Below are 24,480 nucleotides of genomic sequence, written 5' to 3'. Positions count from 1 at the left end.
TCCTGGGCACGCCACTCTTTATCTCGGACACATTTTTTAAAATCAACTCACCAGAAGTTTTTATCATTCCGTATTGGAGATTGAAGTAAGATGCGTTCTTCCTGCAGTTTTGGATATGATCCTTTACGGTGCTGTCTGCCTGCCTTCACACCTAACCTTAACAAGGCCCTAATTTTCTATCCTTGTGACTTGGATTTTCAAGACTTAGGAAGGTTTCAGACTGAAGGAAAAGGCGATACATGTCCATTGGAATGGGTCAATCAACAGCAACGTTTCACACCGTAGCGACACAAAAGGCCTCACAAACCTAATTTCGAATTGTGAAATCCTGAGGCGACACGGTGTGAAATCTCCCTTATTAGGCCATTGTCATTGTCACCTCGAAGTAGTAGCTCTTGTTGACCACAGAAGAAAAAAATTCTCCTCAACCGATGGGAATGCTCCTCAGTTTTCTTCTCTCTCCTATATTTTCTGTGCTTGTTCACTATACAGGCAACACCTTACGATTTGATATACACAGGACATGTACTATGTAGACATTTTAACGAAAAATCGGTTGAAGTCAAGGATGGCTAGGTGGCTCAGTTGGTAGAGCCCTGATTCGGGTCCTGGTAGAGTTTGTAATTTCCGCCTAAAATGTCTACATATGCAACATCATCTTGCTTTCTCTTCTTGACATTCATAAAATTTTCGGCTGTCTTTTTATGTAGTTAAGTGTTTGAATGTGTTTCGAACCCAGTAGGCTGAAACAAAAGTATTTCTTTATACCATGAAATTCTCGGACTGGGAAAACTAAATCATCACTCAAAACTTTGATTTTCAGTTGCTCTATGCAGCTTATTTCTGTTTTAATAAACCACTCCAATATCCGGTATAGCTGAAATATTCACTTGAGAGAAAGAGAGAGAGAGGCCTTGATCTCTTCAGCCCTCGACCCGAACTAGCACTACACTGAGGACCCGGAAGTTCTGCTGTCGTCAATGTCTTCGTTTTCGAATCACTAATATCTTATAAAGCAACCAGAGGACGCTGACTGATCACTAATCGAAAAATTGAATCCGCGTATTTATATCCTCATTATATTCTAGAACGTTCCTCAAATAAAACGATTCGTTAATATTGCCAGTAGTTGACTCCTTCTCTCATTCTAAAACGTACCCTCTGCCGCTTTCCAGAGATTAGAAAGTACAACGAATCGCCCTACCTGCATCAGTTTCCAAATGCTGACAAGTCTCTACATAGTGCTCAAGTGCGCTGCGACAACACCGAAAGCGCAAGAAAAGTTTACGTGCAATATTATCAACAACATGGTTATAGAACATTCTCCGTCTTGCCTCGATAATTGTCTATCTCCTTAAATCATCGTCACATTATTCAAAAAGCCAAAAGCCTAATTTTATCTAGTAAAAAATTTTAAAAATCCTGGGGGGGGGGGTGGCTAGAGCCACCTCAACCCCACCTTGGATACGTGCTATTAACAATAACAGGGTTACAGAACATTCTCCGTCTTGTCTCGATAATTATTTCTCCCAAATTATCATCACATTATGCAAGAAACCAAAATCCTAATTTTATCTAGTGTAAAGAGAAATATTTCCTGAAGGGGGGCTCGAGCCTCCTGATTCCCACCTTGGATACGTGCTATTAACAATAATAGGGTTATAGAACAGTCTCCGTCTTGTCTCGATAATTATCTCTCAGATTTATAAATCACATTATTCAAGACGCCAAAAATCTAATTTTATCTAGTGTAAATTGAAAAATGTCCTGATGGGGGCTCGAGCCACCTCATCCCCACCTTCGATACGTGCTATTAATAATAACAGGGGTATAAAACATGCTTCGTCTAGCCTCGATAATTATTTCTCTCCTTAAATTATTTTCACATTATTTTATTTCACACCACAAGAAACCAAAAACCTCATTTTATCTAGTGTAAACCTAAAACTTTCGGTGGGCTCGAGCCCCCTAAGCCCCCTCTCTGGATACGTGCCTGCTTACAAGGGAGGTCTAAGTCTCTCCCTCCGATTTCCATGAAACTTGCAGGGATCAAATGAAGAAATACGTGTTTTTTTTGTTTCGACAAAAAAATTGTTCTAGGGGGCAACCACCTCTCAAATGTCAAGATGAGGACAAATTGAAGTGGAGATCTGACCGCTGTGTTCCCCTCCGATTTCCATGAAACGTGGCAAGTGTATAGTAGGGATGGCCAGATCCGGATCCTGCCGGATCCGAAATCCAGATCCAGAACTTTTTTATTTTAATTTGTAAAACTGTAACTGTAGAACAATTGTATAATTTTTGTATAACATTTCTATCTTGTTATATGTGTTAAAGGTTTGTCTCACATTTATGTGTGTTTTCATTCCTCCCCCCCCCCTTCAAATGTCAAGATGAGGAGAAATTGAAGTGGGGATCTGACCCCGAAACCACGTAAATATGGCATAGAAAGAAACAGGGTGCATACGGCCTCTCTATACACCTATCAAATTTCATGAGAATCGGAGGGGGACACAGGGGTCAGATGATCCTCACGTCAATTTGCCCTCCTCGTGACATTTGAGGCGGGTTTTGCCCCCTAAAACAGTTTTTTAGCCGAAACAAAAAAAAAACACGAAATTTCTTCCTTTGGGCCCCTCTATACACCTGCCAAGTTTCATGAAAATCGGAGGGGGACACAGGGGTCAGATCCTTACTTCAATTTGTCCTCATATTGACATTTGAGGGGATTTTGCCCCCTAAAACAGTTTTTAGCTGAAACAAAGAAAACATGTAATTCTTCCTTTGGGCCCCTCTATACACCTGCCACGTTTCATGGATATCGGAGGGGGACACAGGGGTCAGATCCTCACTACAATTTGTCCTCATCTTGACATTTGAGGGGGTTTTGCCCCCTAAACCCGTTTTTTTAGCTGAAACAAAAAGAAACACGTATTTCTTCCATTGGGCCCTACTATACACCTGCCAAGTATCATGGAAATCGGAGGGGGACACAGGGGTCAGATTCTCACTTCAATTTGTCTTCATCTTGACATTTCAGGGGGTTTTGACCCCTAAAACTGTTTTTTAGCTGAAACAAAAAAACACGTAATTCTTCCTTTGGGCCCCACTATACAGCCAAGTTTCATGGAAATCGGAGGGGGATACTTAGATAACCTACCTTGTTAGTCTTACACTTTGTAATTATTTAACACTGCATATATTATAATGTTTTATTTTAATTTGTAGAACTGTAACTGTAGAACAATTGTATAATTTTTTGTATAACAATTCTCTCTTGTTATATGTGTTAAAGGTTTCATCCTGGAATGGAATGTCTCACATTTATGTGTGTTTTCATTTCCAATACATTCGAATGAATACATATTCGTTTCAATGGCATTTACAAAATCACCTCTAACATTTTATGTTAAACAAGTAAGATTATTTTTGTGCACGAGTGTGTTAGCCGGTGCGTAGCAAAGTATTTTAGGAACAACACTTGAAAGAAATTCTTGTAGGACTAACGAAAAATTTCTTTGTAATCGAAGATCATAATACCTTTTAAGGTGTGGTAATATTATAATGGGATTGAGATACGAAACTCTCGGATCCGGATCCGGATTTTCTGATCCGGATCCAGATCCGAATCTTTCGGACCCGGATCCGGAACTCTCGGATCCGGATCCAGATCCGAAACTTTCGGATCCGGATTCAGATCCGGAACTTTCGGATCCGGATCCAGATCCGAAGCTTTCAGACCCGGATCCGGATCCGGAATTTTTTCGGATCCGGATCCGTTTGGCCATCCCTAGTTTGTATATGTCAGTCTCAGAGCTGTTTCACACCGAAACGACAAGCGACGCGTGTCGCTTAAGGATTTCACCAATTGAAAGCAGACTTGTGCGACCTGTCATGCCTCTATGGTGTGAAACGTCGTTAGTGTTGCCCACGGGACGAGACGAGGCGAGATAGATCATGTGTCCCGAGACAAACGAATATTTTCGAGACGAGACAGCATTTCACAGCATTTCCACGAGACGAGACAGCATTTCACAGCATTTCCACGAGACGAGACAGGCCAAAGTCTCGTCTCGTGGGCAACACTAAACGTCGTAGTTGACTGGTTCATTCCCAAGCAATATGTTGCGTATCGCTTGTCGCATCGGTCTCAAATCTCTCTAAACTTTAAAAAGTTTCATAAGTGAAACTAATTTTCGAATATCAACATGCTGGGGAGTAAATCACTCTTTAAGGTTATTACTTGATTGGATTTTAATTTTCTCAGTTGGCAATTCGTGTCAAGATGGTATCTCTCCATGGATACACCTAACTTTGGACTGTTCTTAATTGCATTTACTAGAAAAGTCAAAGTTTCGTACATGATGTAAAGTTGTCCATCATGTTTTGTAATTACGAAGTTCTTGAAGGCCTGATTGCTTGGGAAATCTTTCTTCACACTCCCACAACATAGTTTTACAACAATAATTTGATTTTTGAGATATATATTCATACGCATGCGTAGCCAAACAGTGTGAAAATTGTGATTTCTTAAATTTATGTGAATTCATAAAAATCAATTGGATACATTTGGATAAAGACAAGACAATGAATTCAAAAGTACGTATGCTGGGTGAGGGTGTGAGTGCCAAAAATTAGAACATATGAGATACCAGTATGGACAATAGTAATGAACATGATTGATTGATTGATTTAGTTTATTTTACTTCGCGTTTTGTGCCTCTTGGCTAATTTGCGAAGATGGGGATGAGTAATGAAATGATGAAATTGATGAATGGAGATTCACAAACAATCAAGCCCAAGCGGGATTCGAACCCGGGACCCTAGGCGTTGCAGCGCGAAATAGTAATGAACAGATCGGGTATATGCTGTCCAGGGCTTGAAGAGGAAATTTCTAGCAGGTGCATGGAAACAATGCAGTATGGGGGCGGGGGGTGATTAAGCACATTATCCTAGCTGGGGGCATGCTTTACGAAAAATTTCTTAGCTTGCGGTATAGCATTCTCCTCTCTCCGTGCACGAGTTCATGAAGGAGGAAACCAGTCAAGGTGTTAGCATCCCAATAAAGAATTTTGCCAAGAGAGCAGCGGCAGCGACATTTTATTGTCAATATTTTTTCCATATTTCTAACTTTAATACATACTTACTTTTACATATTTAAGGAAAATATACTTAATTTTACATATTTCAACAGGTTTATTTCACAAATTGTTCATATTTCATAATTTTGGAATTGTTCAAATAAATAAATTATGTGACTCTATGAGCAGAGGCGCAACCGCGAACTTTTGTCTGGGGACAAGGCAAGTCCCAGGATAAATGTACCAATAGTAATAATAAAAATAATAATTTTAATAATATTAATGCTAATAATAATTATTATTATTTTAATAATCATGAAGCTAATAATAATAGTGTTATTATTATAACATTATTATTAGTATTATTATTATTGATTTGCTTTATTTTACTTCGCTTCTTGTGCCACTTTTGGCTAATTTACGAAGATAGGGATGAGTGATGATATGGTGAAATTAATGAATGAACACTCGCAAACATACATGCCCAAGCTGGTATTCGAACCCGAGACTAACATTATTATTATTATTATTAGTAGTAGTAGTAGTAGTAGTAGTAGTAGTAGTAGTAGTAGTAGCAGCAGCAGCAGCAGCAGTAGTACTAGTAGTAGTAGTAGTAGTAGTAGTAGAAGTAGTAGTAGTATCAAAAACGTTATTACTCTCGTAAATTATGCAAAAAGGGCTAAATTGTGTACGTATTCAAAGTTTTTTTAATACATATTATATACAACATATATTATTTAAATACATTACACAACCTATTCATCCATCTCACAACATCCAACAGCAAAAATTACAGACGGTCCCCGTGGCGGAGTGGTTTAGCACATCGCGCTACGATGCCAGGGGTCCCGGGTTCGGATCGTGGCCTGAGCATGGATGTTTGTGAATGTCCATTCATCAATTTCATCATATCATCACTCATCCCCATCTTCGCAAATTAGCCAAACGTGGCACAAGACGCGAAGTATAATAAAGCAAATCAATCAATACATAAATTGTCTCAAATGTGCACGCTCCCTTTCCTCGAAACAATTGTTCATGCATTTAAAACAAAATCAATTAAGACAAGTCTTATTTGTCTGCCTGGTAATTTACAATGCATTACAGAGAACAATGATAAATTGCGAGCGAAGCGAGGAAGAAAATTTTTGGATCCAATTTTTTTTGCAGGCTGAAATCAATATTGATTTAATAGGGCGCAAATAATTTTACGGGACGCCAATGCATTCTCTCTTTTACAACTTTTGTGCCTCCACGATGGTGTAGTGGTAACATCGTCGCCGTGTGATCAAGGGGTCACGGATTGGATACCCGGTAGAGGCAAATGGCACAGTTGTTCGGATCCCAATTTTCACTGTAGGTCCAGTCCCGATTAGCCTTTCTGTGCGTAAAGTGGACCTACAACCACAAATCAATCAATCTTGCAACTTATTTTCATTTAGATCATTCGGCGCCCAGGGCCGACTGCCGCTGCTACCTAGCTACGGTTCTGAACTTGAAAAGACTAAGAAAAGCGGGTATTGCGAGCGAAGCGAACAAGAAAATTTTACGAAAAGTATTTTTATTTGCATAAAATTTGAAGTTGTGGGCGGTAGTTGCCCCCTGCAGGTACACTTGGCCGTCGATGTTTGCCCCCGCTTTCCCCCTAGAACTCATTTCGGTCAAAGGTTGGGGGGCAATGCCCCCCTGCCCCCCCCCTGTGGTTGCACCACTGTCCATGAGTATTTCAACTCTTGGCTCCGACACGTGTTCTTGTAGAAATTGCATAGAGGAGGCTGTCATTTTTGCTGCTTAATGCGATGCATATTGTTTTCCGTGTTAAAATTGCCATGCTTTGATGGGTGACAAGTTCATAGCAAAAGAAAAACCCGCGCAGCTTATCGTTACAGCGCCTTGAATAACGTAGTGTGGAAAACGACCCAAGAAACTGGTTCCCCGAGACGATGACAAGTAGATGGCAGTGCGATCGACCCAGGTGCTAATTTTGTTATGAAAGTAATACGGCTTAGTTAGTTTTTGGAATATATTGTGTAGATTTGTTTCTCTAGAAAGGCGGTAAGTGAATTGATGGAAACAATTATATTTGTGGAGTGATTTGCAGTCACGAAATGGCATTAATTTGGAAAGAAAAGTAAAATAAAATTAATAAATAAATAGCATGCGTGCGTAACACAAGAAGAAACATCGCAATGTGATTCCGGACGTCAGGTCTTGGACTGTGTATTAGAGTTTACTTTTCTATGTTATTAGAATATAAATAGTATCCTGAGAGATATTTCATACCGAGGCGACAAACCACAAATGTCGCTTGAAAGCGAGCAGTCGGAAATCAATGCAGCCTTTCGAACCGTAGGGACAAAAGCTCTGACTGCACCGTTTCCTCAAGGAAATTTTACACCAAAGCGATACGCGACAAACGATACGAGGATTTCACACCAAAGCGACACGGGTCATTCGGTCCAAGGCAACTTTCATACCGAAGTGACATATGTTGCTTTGAAAGGAGCCAATCAAGAGCAACATTTCACATCGTAGCGGCATGACGGGAAGAACAGGCCAGCGTTCGGTTGGTGAAATCCTCAAGCGATATGTGTCGCGTGCCGCTTGTCTCTTTGGTGCGCAATCTCACTAAAGCAAGACACTCATTGTATCGCGTATGTGCGAACAACAAACCACGGCAACATGTTGCAAGCTATTGAGGAAATGGCCCAGTTTGAGTGACGCAGAAGCGACAAAGCGACACGTGTGGCTTATCGTGTCGCCTAGATCTGTTGTTGTAATGTGCGGTTTATCGTGTCGCCTATCTGTTGTTCGCAAGCAACGCTTGCTAATAGACTGAAGGCACCATGTCGCTTGTCACTTAGTTGGGAACTCCCCCTGTAGCGCGTCGCTTCGGTCTCAGCACCCTTCCTTTAAGGAGCTTTCCGACCGAAGCAACAATTAGCACGCGAATACGCTATATGAACGTGTCGTTTGCTGTTTGGACCCTCATGTGCAATAAATGCTATTTTACAGTCTGGAAGTGTGTGTCAGTAGCGTGACAGTGTGAACATCCCGTGTCGCTTGTCCCATTGGTTTGAAAGTTGCCTTACACTCATGTCGATGGCACTAAGAAAGTTTTGTGGGGTTCCCCTTGTCGTTTCATGCAATCATCATTATTATCATCGCCGCGATTAGTTTAAAGCGGAAGAAGAGAGACAGTAAATATCAAAAATACAAATGCTTCAGTGTGTATATCTTTAAAAGAAATGATGATGATGATAATAATAATGAACCCAATTCATACACAAAAATTTAGTTGCCAAGAACATTCCACGCGTATTTTTTCTCCCGTATTATTAACGAAAGTATGACGATAACAGGACGTGGTCGACTGTCTAGAATGTTCGTTAATATCTTCGCGACCACTGTACCAAATATCATAGCAATTATCACATTCATATAAATGCTTCATGTAAAAGAATCAGACGTTTGCAACGTCCCACCTACACACAATTACCACACTCTAAACACTTCACTTAGGAGGACGGCAAAAGTCTACCCATATGCGCTAACTTTTTGTCAGCCGTAGAACATGGACTCAGAAATATCTCAGGGCTTGCTGGGTGTAAGGAAAGACTATACCAGCTTACTATATATATATATGTTTATTTTAGTCTCAACACAAGGGTGTCCGTTTGCACACTTACACACGTGTCTTTACCTGAAACCCTCACCACGCGCGTGCATTTACTTGTACCACACACGTGCTTTTACCTGTACCACGCACGTTCTTGTACCACCTTTGGTCTCGAAGAGATAAGGGGGGGCAGGGAACATCCAATTTATTCCTCGCTGTGAGGCGCCAGGGGGAGTATGGGGACCTAATTTTATTTAGGGCCTTGGTCGCCGCTGACGTCACGGGTTGCCCTGTAAAAGAGAGTAGGTTGTGCGTAGTACCCCAACCACAGCCGGGAATTGGCCGAAACCAATCGGTACTCCCGAATAACGGGCGCAGGGTAAAAGGATTAAAGGATGCCGCGACACCCCCGGCGTTAGCTGGGAATTGGCAAGCCAACCGGTGTCTCCTATGAAGGGACGGCAGGTTAGAAAGGAAGGTCCGGGTGCTCCCAGACAAGCCGGGCAGGTAGACCCTGGGCACCTATCAGCCTAAGCGAGCGGACCAGGTAGGTGGGTTGCTGCTAGGCTCTTCTTCTTCTTTCTTCTTTCTCCGTCCTTCCTTCTGGGATGGCTTCTAGTTCTCAGGCTGGGAGGCCAGTTAACCCTGGATGTTTGCCTGTTGACATCAGGGAGCCAACTGAGCTCCGGTCTCGCTGCGCTGGGTTTTATAGTCGCGGTGGCGCATGGGTGGTGAAAATTTTAACTACAAGTACGCGTTGCTAACTCATTTTTTTACATGTTGCAACCTTGGTACTGAGAAACATCCGAGAAGTGACATTAAGAAAACACTAGTGGGAAAATCACTAGATGCACGTGTTAATATAAATTAAAACTGTGCGCATTCAGACAATACAATTAATAATGAGCCTCGCAGGACTCTGTAATTCTAAACAACGTGTTGAACAGTGTATATGACAATAATTGATAACATTTTCTGAATACAGCAACCACGCAGGGTCTAATAATAAGCGAAGCTAATAAACGTAGAGGTGGATCCGTTAGCGTTTACAGAATACAGCGACCACGCAGGGTCAAATAATACGTAGAGGTGGATCCGTTAACACATTTAAACTAAAAGCGTACGCCTCGGAGGGACATATAGCATGCATTCTTCTTAACAAAATATAATATGGCGACCACGCAGGGTCGTTAAATGTGGCGACCACGCAGGGTCGTTACATACGCCCCTCCCTCGGGCAAAAATTTTGAAGAAATTTAAATCTTACAATTTATGAAAAATTTTCATGAAACATTAATTTAAAATTCAATAGAAAATATGACGGTAATAAGAGTCTGTTTCTTCTACACATTAGTCACTAGGTCATCTTCTTCCCCTACCACTTCTCTTCTTCGCTCCGATGAACACCTGTAGAGGCGAAGGTTGTCGAAGTTGACTCGGTCGATGGGTTGCCTGGTCCTGGGGTGAACTAACATTGCAGTGTTGTTCCGAAGATCAGTGGCTAAATAAGGTCCAATATACACTTCGAAGAGCTTAGCTATTGTTTTATTCTTCCTCGAACTAAGCTTATGATTTCGAACAAGAACCAAGTCGTCTTCGTGTAGCTCTAGCGCATGACCTTTAGTCTTAAATTTGCGTTTGATATTTCTAGAGCGCTCTTTGGACTTGGCTAGAAACAGCTTTTGATTCCAGTTGGAGATTTGCGTGTCTACTTCGTTGGTAGGCCAGTTGAAATGATCAAGGACTTCGTTAGGAACGGGTCTGTTGAAGAATAATTCTGAAGGAGCATAGCCGGTGGCTTCAGATACCGAATTATTGAGTAGCCAAGAGATTTCAGTTAAAAATTTAGACCAACTTTGATGTTCACGATGGCAGAACAATCTGAGTAACCTTACAATTTCTTGATTCATCCTTTCGATTGTATTACTGCTTGGGTGGTAGGCGGTCGTGAAGAAATATCTTATGCCTTTCTGGTCAAGGTAGTCTTTCCATAGTCCTGAAGTAAACTGGGTACCCCTGTCTGACAAGATGGCCATAACTTTTGGAAAGTGGGAAAAGTATCCTCTCTCCATTATATTTATTATCTCTCTTGCAGTCCCTCGCCGTAAGGGATAAACTGAGACAAACTTTGTACCAACGTCTACCAGGGACAAAATGTATTGGTATCCCTGAGATGAAGGTAACTTTCCAATTAAATCTATGGACAGCAGCTGGTGAGGATCCTTCTGATTTATGTGCAGCTTGTCCTTAAGAATTCCTAGTTTATCCATCTTAGTCTTAGCACACGTGAGGCAATCTCTGACATGCTTAACTACATCTGCCTTCAATTTTGGCCAAAAATAACGGGCCTTAATTCGGCTTAAGGTTTTGGCTAGGCCGAAATGTCCCTGTTCGTCGTGATTTTCTTTCCTAACTTTCTCCTTGAACTTTTCTGGAACACACAACTTCCACGTTACTTCATCTCCAGAACTCTTCCTGAACAAAAGATTACCATACCTTTGGTACAACTTCTTAACTTTTGTTTCTGCAGGCGAATCTTGCTCTTCCTTTTGTCCTAGGATTTTGATGATAGGCCGGCAAAAGTCATCAGCTTCTTGAGCTTCTATCCAACTTTCCACCTCCTCTATTTCATCTCGCTCCTGCCAGATGTAGTTTACATGGAAATTTCTGGTTTCTGGTTCCACGTCTTCATCTTCCGCCGGATATCTGCTAAGCACGTCAGGTACTAAGTTTTCTTTTCCTTGGATGTAAATAATCTCGAAAGAGTAGGACTGCAATCTGAGGGACCATCTAGTAAGACGGCAATTCCAGTTCTTAGAGTTTTGTAGCCATACTAATCCACGGTGGTCAGTATAAATCTTGAAATGTCTACCCTTCAAATAAATTTCAAACTTATTCACTCCAAATAAAATGGCCAAACATTCAAGCTCATGAATTGAATAATGCTTTTCATTATTCTTTAATTTTCGACTAGCATACTGAACAACAGCTTTATCTTCTCCTTGCTCTTGAAATAGGATGCACCCTAAACCTTTAGTTGAGGCATCGCTCTGAATACAGAACTCTTTATCTAGATCCGGCTGAACTAACGCTGGAGTACTTACCAATTCTTCTTTTAACTGAGAAAAAGCTTCTTCTTGAGCTGGACTCCAATTCCATTTGGTAGCTTTGGAAAGCAGCTGCACCAGAGGTTCGGTCTTCACAGAGAAGTTCTTTATGAATTTTCTTCTCCAGTTTGCTAGTCCTAAAAATTTTCTAACGTCCTTTTTACTATTAGGGCGAGGGAACCTTAGAATGGCTTCATTCTTCTTTGGATCTACCTTGATCTGATCACCAGAGATTAAATGTCCGAGATACACTAGTTCTCCTTTCACAAAATTACATTTTCTTAATTTCACCTTGAGACCGACTTCTTCCAGTCTGCAAAGAACTTCTTCTATGTGTGTTGAATGAGTTGGAAAATCCGAATCAAAAATAAGGAGATCATCAATATACACCGTTAAATAACTTTCCGTCTCAGGTCCAAACACACGGTGCATAACAGATACAAAAGTAGAAACTGCATTCGATAAGCCATAGGGCATTTTTAGGAATTCATATTGACGACCTTTGTAGGAAAAGGCTGTATATTTTCTACACTCTGCTCTTAGGGGAATCTGCAAGTAACCTGAGGCCAGATCCAAACTAGTGAAGTATCGTGATCCTCGGAATCGTTGTAAAGATTCGTCAATTGGTGGAACGGAGCTCTTAGGGACCACCATGATTGCATTGAGTTGACGAAAATCCAGACAAGGTCGTACACTTCCGTCAGGCTTGTCGACCACTAATAATGGGTTCAGATATGGAGACACAGATGGTTGGATGATATTCCATGCTTTCCAGAGATCTAATTCCTTTTCCAAAGCTTTTCTTTTGGAAAGCGGTACTGGGTATGGGTGGCGGTAAACTGGTTCAGAACTTTTCAGTACGATCTCGCATTCAGCACTTTCCATGGTTCCTGGTTTCTCTGAGAATACCTCTAGATACTGCAGCAGCACACTGAATAACTCCTGTTTCTGGGAATCGAGCAAAATATTTATCGTCTCGACCTTCTCTCTGAGGTCAGTGGGTTTATACATCCAATCCACTTCTTCATCTTGGATTCTTTGGATATACCGCACTATATCAATATTTAATGGATACCCCTCGCTCTGTTCAGAAGTTTTTCCGAACGACAACGTTACAATATTTTTCCTGAAGTTGATTTCAGCCTCGTGCTGTTTCAAGAAAGGCATTCCTAACAGAAGATTAGTTCCAAATCCTTTTAAGATGAAAACCTCAGTACTGAAATTTAAACCACCAATTTCTAACTCCACACGCCTGCTTCCACATACACGCTTCTTATGACTTCCAGAGAAATCTACTAATCGCACCTCTGGAACCTTCTGGATCTGTATGCCAGGTATCTTATCTACTAACTTAGTCCAGATTGAATAATTAAGGATCGAGCATTCACTTCCAGTATCAATCACACAGGTCACTGTAAAGTCCATTAATTTAGCTTGCACTACTGGAGATCTGTATCTAATTTTGGATTCCCTTGCAGACTTCAATTCTTTTTGTAAAATGGTCTCTTCAGTTTCTGTTAGCTGGAAATTTACTAGTAACTCTTGGACATCTTTATCTATTAATTTGGGCCGCTCCATCGAAGTCCCTTGCCTAAACAGGAACGAAGCATTTAGACAAGGTCCTAGTTTGTCTGGCTAGACTGGGACCTTTGATTTTGATGAAACTCCCGCGCTGTTTCTACGGCCTCCTCCTGCTCCGATGTAATGTTTTGTCTAGGAGATGGAGGTCCGCGAATCTCATTCTGCTCACCCGTAAATCGTCGGCTCGGAGGACTAGGGCTACTTCTACCCTCACGGATCCTTCTTGGGTCAGGAGATCTACGTCTTTGGTTTTGGTAAGGTCGGAAAGAGTTTCTTCTAAAATCACGCCTGCCTCTTCTTTCGTTAGTGAAACGTTGAGAGGGCTGATAATTACCTTCTGACATCGTTTCTATGTTCCGGACTTTATAGTTTCTTGAGGGATTCTGTTCTTTTCCCTTCGGTTCATCTTTGTTCCTCCATGCATCTGGCTCATCGTAGATTTCAAAATCCTTCAGGAAATGAGTTAGGTCATCTACCGTTCTAGGCGCATGTGCTAAACAAAGGTTTCGCATTCTATAAGGAAGTTGTCCGATGATCAAATTAAGTACTTCACCCTCATTAAAGTTATCACTCAGGTTTCTATAGGCCGCATAAACGCTCCAGGCAAAGCTCTCCATACTTTCGTGGACAAGTCTGGAATATCTCCTGTTTCTCACAGCGGTTAGCTGCCGTTGTCTAGCCTTCTCAGAAGCGAATTCTTCTTTGAACCTGGCGCAAAAGTCAGCATAATTCACGAAACTATCAATATTTCCTGCAAGCCAGTGTTCAGCTTTATCAGTGAAGACTCTAGGAAGCAACTCTAGCCTATAATGTTCGGGTACCTGCATAAGTTCAAAGCTGACGTTGAGCTCCCGAAGATATTTTTCAGCTGACTGAGCTTCAATGTCGCCTTTAAATTTAGGAATGTGGGCGATATCCGCCATTCTAGGCATCTTAAAATCTGGCCTTCTTCTAGGTGGCGATCCATTTGAAGTATCATCGTATCGAGGCCTCTTTCTTCCATCAGCCTTCATTCTGTTGGCAGCGAATAGAGGTTTCTCAGCTAACCTGGGCGGCTCATAAGGAGTAGCATCCGGATTCAGATCTCTATCCGGAGTAAAAGGGCTGGAATGAACATCTGGAGTGGGTTCTGGCTGAACATTCAATCTTTGGAACTGAATCTGAAGTTCACTTACCCTCTGGACAAATGTTCCTGTCTGATCTTGCATTTCTCTTCGCAGAGATACTTCGAGCTTCCTTGTCTCTACCCTAAGAGAATTCACCTTCTCTTCAGCTGCCTGCTCTACGTCCTTCCGCAGAGTTGAGGTCATTGACTCCATCACTTCCTTCTGTTCCTGCACGACTTTCTCAATGGATTCGGTCTTGTCACCCAAGTTTTGGACAGCTTTCTCAATGGACTCCACTGTAATCTCTACTTGTCCGCGCCACTGAGATAATGGTTCCAGTCTTTCCTGAAGTACCTCTTTTACTCTCTCCTCAACCTTTGCTATCTCTTGCTGAGAAGTAAGTTGGATACTTTCTACTCCGGCCTTAAGACCTTCTATGTCAGTCCTCTGCTGGGCAAAGAGGGCTTGCAGTTCATTCCTACGCTTCTCTTCTTCTTCCTCTTTTTGTTTTTGTCTTTTGGCTTCTTCTTCCTCTTTTTCTTTCTTTCTTATTTCCTCTAGGCTCTCAATTAAAGCTCGGAGAGTTTCAAAGTCCTTTTCCCTTTTCTCTTCAATTTCTCTTCTTTCTAACTCTCTTTTCTCTTCAATCTCTCGTTTCTCTAGCTCTCTTTTCTCTTCAATCTCTCGTTTCTCTACCTTTCTTTTCTCTTCAATCTCTCGTTTCTCTAGCTCCCTTTTCTCTTCATGAAACTCTATTAGGGATCTAAGTTCCATCAGTTCCTTTTTTCTCAGCTTTTCAGCCTGAACTGCCTCTCTTTTGCGCACTTTCTCTTCCTCCTGTTTCTCTTTCTTTCTGCGCTCTTCGTCTTCAAGTCTCTCTTTCTCTCGGCGTATTTCTTCTTCAAGTCTCTCCTTTTTTCTGTCTTCCCTATCTTTCGTCAGCCATTCCAATAACCAATGGTCTGATGGAGGATTGGTCAGCGGACTTGGTTCTTGTATTGCGGTCTCCGCTACTTGAGTCTGCGGACCAGATTCACACGTCTGACATTTAACTCCTACAGCGGGGAAGGGAGCCACATCTTTTCCATCACAGCTCCAGTGAATTTGGCGCTGGCACTGGCAACACTGGAAATGTGCTGCCTCTTCTCCCAGTTCTTCACAGCAACCATATCCAGACTCTGAATCCATGGTCTTCCTCCCTCTACTTCTCAGGTTCATACCGTAAATTCTTGATCCATGTTTAATACAGTCCACACTTTCACTTGCACTGGACAGTCCTTCTAATACACGGTTCGGTTGGCTTCACTTAATTGCACAGTTCTGTCGGGCCCCACGTTGGGCGCCAAAAACTTTTGCAACGTCCCACCTACACACAATTACCACACTCTAAACACTTCACTTAGGAGGACGGCAAAAGTCTACCCATATGCGCTAACTTTTTGTCAGCCGTAGAACATGGACTCAGAAATATCTCAGGGCTTGCTGGGTGTAAGGAAAGACTATACCAGCTTACTATATATATATGTTTATTTTAGTCTCAACACAAGGGTGTCCGTTTGCACACTTACACACGTGTCTTTACCTGAAACCCTCACCACGCGCGTGCATTTACTTGTACCACACACGTGCTTTTACCTGTACCACGCACGTTCTTGTACCACCTTTGGTCTCGAAGAGATAAGGCGGGGCAGGGAACATCCAATTTATTCCTCGCTGTGAGGCGCCAGGGGGAGTATGGGGACCTAATTTTATTTAGGGCCTTGGTCGCCGCTGACGTCACGGGTTGCCCTGTAAAAGAGAGTAGGTTGTGCGTAGTACCCCAACCACAGCCGGGAATTGGCCGAAACCAATCGGTACTCCCGAATAACGGGCGCAGGGTAAAAGGATTAAAGGATGCCGCGACACCCCCGGCGTTAGCTGGGAATTGGCAAGCCAACCGGTGTCTCCTATGAAGGGACGGCAGGTTAGAAAGGAAGGTCCGGGTGCTCCCAGACAAGCCGGGCAGGTAGACCCTGGGCACCTATCAGCCTAAGCGAGCGGACCAGGTAGGTGGGTTGCTGCTAGGCTCTTCTTCTTCTTTCTTCTTTCTCCGTCCTTCCTTCTGGGATGGCTTCTAGTTCTCAGGCTGGGAGGCCAGTTAACCCTGGATGTTTGCCTGTTGACATCAGGGAGCCAACTGAGCTCCGGTCTCGCTGCGCTGGGTTTTATAGTCGCGGTGGCGCATGGGTGGTGAAAATTTTAACTACAAGTACGCGTTGCTAACTCATTTTTTTACATGTTGCAACCTTGGTACTGAGAAACATCCGAGAAGTGACATTAAGAAAACACTAGTGGGAAAATCACTAGATGCACGTGTTAATATAAATTAAAACTGTGCGCATTCAGACAATACAATTAATAATGAGCCTCGCAGGACTCTGTAATTCTAAACAACGTGTTGAACAGTGTATATGACAATAATTGATAACATTTTCTGAATACAGCAACCACGCAGGGTCTAATAATAAGCGAAGCTAATAAACGTAGAGGTGGATCCGTTAGCGTTTACAGAATACAGCGACCACGCAGGGTCAAATAATACGTAGAGGTGGATCCGTTAACACATTTAAACTAAAAGCGTACGCCTCGGAGGGACATATAGCATGCATTCTTCTTAACAAAATATAATATGGCGACCACGCAGGGTCGTTAAATGTGGCGACCACGCAGGGTCGTTACACGTTGCAGCGAAAATTCCATTTACTTCTACATACATACATACTACATATAAGCAGTCGAACACCAAGCACCGGGGTCAACACCAGCGCCTCTAGCGGATCATTTTCGAGTGGAACCAGCCAAAGAGCGCAGAAGCATGCCGTTTTCCACACTACGTTATTCCAGGCGCTCTATTATCGTCTAGTGGCAGTATATGTACTTGTTATTGTTGTGGAAGCCGGCATCGTTTGTAAATGTACAACAAAGGCAACCGACTGTCGCCGATCACAGAGAGGCAATAATACTGCTTGAAGAGGAGTGTTGTGGTCCAATTGTCGCAGTTTAACACGTTCCCATGTTATTAGTTCTCAAAGCAGTGGAGTGTCGGTCGTGTTTTATCTGTCATCGGTGAGAATGCATCGCATGGGTGAGTGCGCTCTCGCCTGCCTGAAGTAGGAGAAATAAGTACATGTATCTGCAGATATAATATGACTCTTAAATACAACACCACACTGCGAGCGAAGCGAGCAAGAAAATTTTTAGAACTATTTATTTGCAAACTGATAATGCATATTATTAATTAATCATAGCGACAATACTTTCATTTCACAGTATCCCACGATGTGTACTCTTTACAATCTTGCATTGCTCGTTCGGTGCCCTCTTTATCTCAGCACATGCTCCCTGCCCTTCCTGTTCTAGCTTCAGTTATGCATATATAATTTTAAAAAAAATAGTTCTATGTTGCGAGTGTGTTCCAGATTCTGCTGGTGTTTTCAAATCTCTGTTTAAACAATAATTCACAAACTAAAATAAAGTAATCAAACTATATATTTAGAGCATGGCCATGAAGACTTTAAAATATAGTGGGAAGTTGAGATGCACGTTTGATAGACACCTGGTATTGCTTTTGAATGAAATCGGTCAAGGAATTTCATATTGAAGTCTTATACCCTTACAAAACTTTGTAAAATATGCTTGCGCTGTTGAGAGTTTATCTTTCAAATACTTAACGAGAGACTCTAGGGAATTGTGCCTCTTTGCCTTAAAAGAAAACGAAATAACATATGCAAATAAACGCATGGCATGTTAACTGCAAAGGGAAGACAAGGAATTTTCACTTCTAATTTGAGGTAATGCTTTATTTTCAATTATTTAAAAATTGAATAGCATTTATTTCACTTTCCAACGCAAAGAGCACAATGAAACAAGCGATTTCCTTTTTCTCCACGTTTTCCAGCAGGCAGTGGCAAGCACCGTCGTTCCCCACTGGTGCGCCTATGGACAGATATCAATTTGGGACTTAATGTAAATTAAATTTCATTTTATGTTTAATTCCTTATACTTCCTTTGCTTCTTCTGAAAAGTTGGAAAAAAATAAATATGTCACTATGTCAGGGAATAGACTAGATAAAAAGAAGAAAACAATTTTTACTATATCTTTGCAAACTGACAATAACTTTAATTTAATAGGGGGCCAGTAATTTCACGTTTTGCTTGTTCGGCAGCCTATTTGTCCTTTGCGCCAAGGCAAACCCAGCGAGACCTCCTCCCTTTTTTTTACAACCCTTTTTCTAATATATAATTTCTTTAAAAAGGTAAGAACTCTTAGAGCCACAAAAATGGTCACATACATCAACTATAGACGTGAATGAATCACTTAGCTTTTTCATGAAATACTTGCCGTTTTATATCGAATACTCGATCAGTAAATTTTATATGGGTATTTATGAATATCCGTTGGAAAACTTTTACCTACATATAGTGTCACTGCTTTTCTACTCACCATCAGCCAATTTTGCAATAAAGTTTCAGACATTGTTACACTACGCAGAACGACAACACACGAACTGAGATGCTACACTGAGACTGACTAAGGCACAGGGACGTCGTTAGGGGGGGCACGCTGGGACACTGGGCCAGGCAAACGTCCACGTGGCCCCGGGAAACTGTACACTCAACCCTCCTGGTAATGACCTGCCCTGCAAGGAGGGAAAGGCCAGTTTCTGAAAATTCGGAGAAACATCGAAGCAGTCGGTTCATCTGTTGATTTGGTGGACAGTTGATATCTGTCAGTTTGAAGTAGGATTTGTTGTCCGAGCGGTGGTTAACTTCTGTAAACGCGAGAAGATAGCATCACGAAGTCTTTTTGTTCTTGTTTTCCTACATCGCGAGTAAAATGTCGAATAAGAAGCTGCCAGATTGTCTTCCTCTGGAAACAATGGATCAGGATCGACTGATCGACCAAATATCCAACATATTGGCATTCTAAAAGAGAGTCTGACTACCACACAAGATCCTGGGTTCGACTCCCAGGGTGGTTGATCTCATGTATAAGGAAGAATAAACCACGTTTCAATTAAGGAAGGAAACTAGGTATGTAGCAATTGCTTTTACAGCCGTCTGCATGCTCTATAAGTATTATGTTACAAAATTTGTATATATTTCTGACTTTCTGTGATTTCTCTTCCTCTAGCCTCCACCTGCAAATGCGGAAGCTGCTGCTGTTAGGTTGGCTAGACACACAAATATAATTAATGCCTAGTCATACAACGAATAATACTTATAATATAATCATGAGTTATAGAGAAGCAAATAACTTATCAAGCATTTTCTGTTTCTATTTGTTGTGTAGTGGTTAACAAGGTGCATTACGATGCCAGGGGTCCTGGGTTCGAATCCCGGACTGGGCGTGTGTGTGTTTTATAATGGTCCTATCATCAATTTCACATCACTCATTGTCATCTTCATCTTCACGATTAGCCAAAAACTGTCAGAAAACCGAAGTAAAATAAACCAAATCAATCATTTATATATTTCTATATTACGCCGCTTTTCTACCTCTTGGGTTAAATGCGACGTTGAGGATGAATGATGAGCCGAAGGAATGGCGATGGGACAGACATGATACAACCATACCTGTCCAATGTCCGAACCTTGGACCTCTGGATTCGTAGCGTGTTATACTCAGTGAAATTCTAAGGAAGAAAAACTGTAAAAGTAGGGTGAAAAGAAGCAAAGTTGTACGATGCATTGTATGCACAGTAATTCTAATCGGGGATCCGAACCACTATGTGCCTCCACCGGGTATCGAACCCGGGACCCCTTGATTGCAAGGCGGCGACGCTATCACTGCGTCATCGAGGAGGCCGAGAAAAACTTATAATTAGTCAGTAAAATTAATATTGAGAGACAAGGCCTGCGAAGAGTTCTTTCATTTGGTTGCGCGTGGTCATCACATCGAGTCCCATAGTTTTTAGAGCAGAATTTGCTTCCATATCGCTTTCAAGTACTTCCCAAATTGTCCTCACGACGTTGGAACAGTACAGAAATTTTGGAACTAATACAAGCAGGCACATACCCAGGGAAGGGGCTCGGGGGCTGCAGTCCATTTCCGAAATCCTACAAATATCTGATTTTAAATAATGTGTAGTAGTAATTAAATTTACTTCATTAACAGGTTTAAACATCTTGTTTATGATAAGTTGCAATATACCAAGAAATTCATCTTCAGCGCATTTACTCCTCCCCCCAACCTTTTCGTCTTTAGATGGCGGCTGCCGATAAGGGATAAGCCCCTTCCGAAATCAAATTCTGGCTACCGGCCTGACCACCAGGGATCGAACCTTGAACCTTTCGATTGATTGATTAATTGAACTGGTGTTTTAAGTCCACTTTATGCACAGTAAGACTAATCGGGACTTGACCTACAGTTTAAAGTGAGATCCGAACAACTATGTGCCTCCATCGGGAATCGAACCCGGGCAGGTTGTTGAACCTGCCGAACCATAGACGAAAGCGTAATTATTTGAGCGTGTGTGAACTTTGTTTTATCCAGTGCCATCATATATTCAGTTTTCCACACACAAATAACATTTATTTTAAGAAATTAGACGTGTGCATATAATTTCTTATCGTCATCATTTCCCAAGTGAACAATGAGATTCACTAGAAGACTCGGGTCTGCCCTTGAACTAAGAGATACCGGATTCGATTCCGGTATGAACTGCATACGTAAGATACCTAGCTTGAACTCATTACGCACACATTTCATATTTGCACTGTTGCCAATGCCTGTAAACCTGGTTCCAGCACTTTATATCTAAAACCACGGAAAAGGGTTTTATCTACTTCTCAATTTTCTTCCAGCAAATTTACAAATCTAAAGACTAATAACATTGTTCTTGGTGTATCAGCCATTAAGCTAATGAGTTCATTCTGCATTTAGTTTCCAGAATAATGGCTGTGTATTTCGCGAGAGTATATCCGTAGACTGTTGGGGGCTACAGAAGAAAATTATGTTCCTTTCCAATTTATTGATTGATTGAGTTGGTGCTTTAAGTCCACTTTATACACAGTAAGGCTTATCGGGACTGGTTCTACAGTGCAAAGTGGGATCCGAACCACTATGAGCATCCACCGGGTATCGAACCTGGAACCCACTTGATTACAAGGGGACGATGCTACCGTGCGCCACCGAGGAGGCCCTTGATCGTTTTCCTTCCAAGATTATACACACACACACACACACACACACACACACACATACATATATAATGTAGCCTATATGGTGTATAAATAGTTTGTTAATTTATAATAGTTTGATAGATAAAATCTTACGTTTGCCCCCCCCCCCCAAAAAAAAAATTATCAACCTAGCTACGTCTCTGCTAAGGCATTTGACTGTTCTCTTCTCTACCACTCCAAAATCATCCATCTCGCCCAAGTTACAGAACATAGTGTTGCTAACCATAATTAGTAACACAATTCACTACAAGGAGTCAAACCTGTATCTTTGAATTTGTTCCTTTACTTATATCGTAGATTTTTCACATGAAGGAATCGAAAGGAAAATGCAACGAATGTAAATTTCATTGACTCAGGGGTTGAATTTACAAATCTGTAACGTATTTAAGAAATATTTATTTAGGTATTTAAACGCTGAACTGTCAACACTTTGTGCGGTATGCAGTGGCATGCCCAAGGGGGATTTGGTGGGGGTTATAACCCACCCCCCCTTTGGTCCAGTATTCCTAAAAGAAAGAACGTCAAATGCAAGAAAAGATGACAAAATTAGGGATGACTACTAAAAATGCACACTTAAACCCCCTCCTTTAGAAAATCCTGGGCACGCTACTGGCGGTATGTCTCCCTAAAAGGAGGGCGAGAGGTCAGTGACATTTTCCAGATGGCAGTGCCCCTTCCGGCTTCCCTAAAAAGTAGAGCTGACCGAAGCCTTGTCAAGGGAGGTCCATTGGACTTCGCTTCTTGTAGAGCTTCAAATGGTTCCTTTATGTTGAAGTTTTGTCATTCTATTGTACATATAAAAATCCATATTTACCCGCCCCTGCAGGGTGGTGTTCCACTTTTCTGCTTGGGGGGGAGGGGTCGTCAAAATTTGGGAGGATTTTGGGAGGTGTTAGGGGTGTGTGGATAAATCACTGAGCGTTTCTACTTACTAGAAGTACCGAATTTCACCACATAATGGTCGCACCCTGTTTTTCAGTCCAAAAGTTGGTTTATAACCTTTCATCGCGCGTTGCATCGGCGCGTGAGATTTCGAAACCTCAGGACACAGAAGATTAAATTTTCTACTTCCTGCACTAGTAAATTTTCTCAATTTCGACTATAATGCACAAATTAATAGCAACTAATGTGTTATTTTTTTTTATCAGACCGGGAAAATGTTCACTAAACTGTCACAAAGAGATTATGTGCGTAGATTTGGACTATTCAATTTTAACGTACATTCACGAGTATTCCGTGCATCGTAATCTTGCCCAAATACAGTGTACGTAGCAATAAATGATTTTCTAGTACCGGTAATACACGCACAATTTTAAAAAATAAAAAGCTTCACATAATGGTCGCTCCCCACTTTTTTTTGCAAAAAATATTTGCATAAAATCTGCGACGATTATGCGATGAAATACGGTTAGGTAAATGTCTGTTATATCGGAGACACATTTCCTCATTTTTACAGAAGAAACTACTTACGGAAATGAGTTTCTGTAGTATTTTGAAAGTTCTTGGAGGTATTTTCTCACCGTAGAATGCTGCACAACAAGAAATAAGCAATTTTGATATAATAAACTTGCATTTTGTGCAAAGCGACAACATTATGCCGTTGTTTCCATTATGTACCTGCAGATGGCGCGAGCGTCGAAAGTCATGCGGTCTCTCCAGTGTTTCCAAACGTGCCTTTTTTTACCAGAATTTTATTATTTTTATATTTTTAACTATGCTTACCTAACCTAACCCAACCTAACCTAACCTTGCCGGATGGTTCGTGGGGCTATCGTGAATGGTTTTTGGGGCTATCCGTCGATGGTTTGTGAGGCTATCGTGAATGGTTTTTGGGGCTATCGTGAATGGTTTTTGGGGCTATCCGTCAATGGTTTGTGATGACATAATGAACACGAAAGTAGGTATTTTTCGGTTAAGAAGGTTGAAACACTGCATACCCCACTCCAAATCGACAAAACACAAGCACGACGCGCGATGATCCACAGCTGTGCGCGCCATATTGTATGTTCCGCAACGGAAGAAAGGATCCAAAAGAATTACTCGTAATGTGAAGAATCGAAGTTATTTTTGTGTAAAAACCATAATGGCACCTTCAAGTATGTTCCGCAATACACAATTGGTAAGTACGAACCATTTAAAAGTGAAAATATCCGATAGAAATGTGTCTCCGATATAACAAACAATTACCTACGGTTAATCGGGGTTTCTGCTTTTATCCCATTATACACAAGTAAAAAGTAACATCCATCAAAATCAGGCGCGGAGCGTCCATGTAAGCCGTGTAAGCCGGGCTTACACTTTATTAGTTCTAGTAAAATGTATGTAATTATATGGCAAAATTCGTAAAAACTTCAAAGTTCAACTCGGCCCGATACCAGTCTTCGAGATCCTGTTTGTTAGATTGCAACACTTTAGTACCAGGGGTCACATGGGAACTCCCGCCTTCTGCTTGCGGAAAGTTGTAAGGCCGTGTCCGGATTGGAAGCGCTCCGTCCCGTTCCCTCCCGTTGCTCTCGCGTGCCGTCGAAGTCACGTCCAAGACGTCCGAATCTACATGTCCCCTTGTAGTACAGTTGTCACTTTTCCCTCCAGGTGTCAGCCCGAACTTCACCCACCGCGCTCTGGGGTGCAGGCGCATTGCAGGGAAGCAGAAGGCAGACGCCAAACAAAAATGACAATGATTTCCACCTATTTACTACTCATATTAAAAATGTAACACGCTATTTCATCATTTACAGTTTTTCTACATTCAGTATTATCAA

Source organism: Lepisma saccharinum, chromosome 1, assembly GCF_977018435.1.
Source record: "Lepisma saccharinum chromosome 1, izLepSacc3.1, whole genome shotgun sequence".
Classification (NCBI taxonomy): domain Eukaryota; kingdom Metazoa; phylum Arthropoda; class Insecta; order Zygentoma; family Lepismatidae; genus Lepisma; species Lepisma saccharinum.
Note: the sequence above shows the minus strand (reverse complement) of the source record.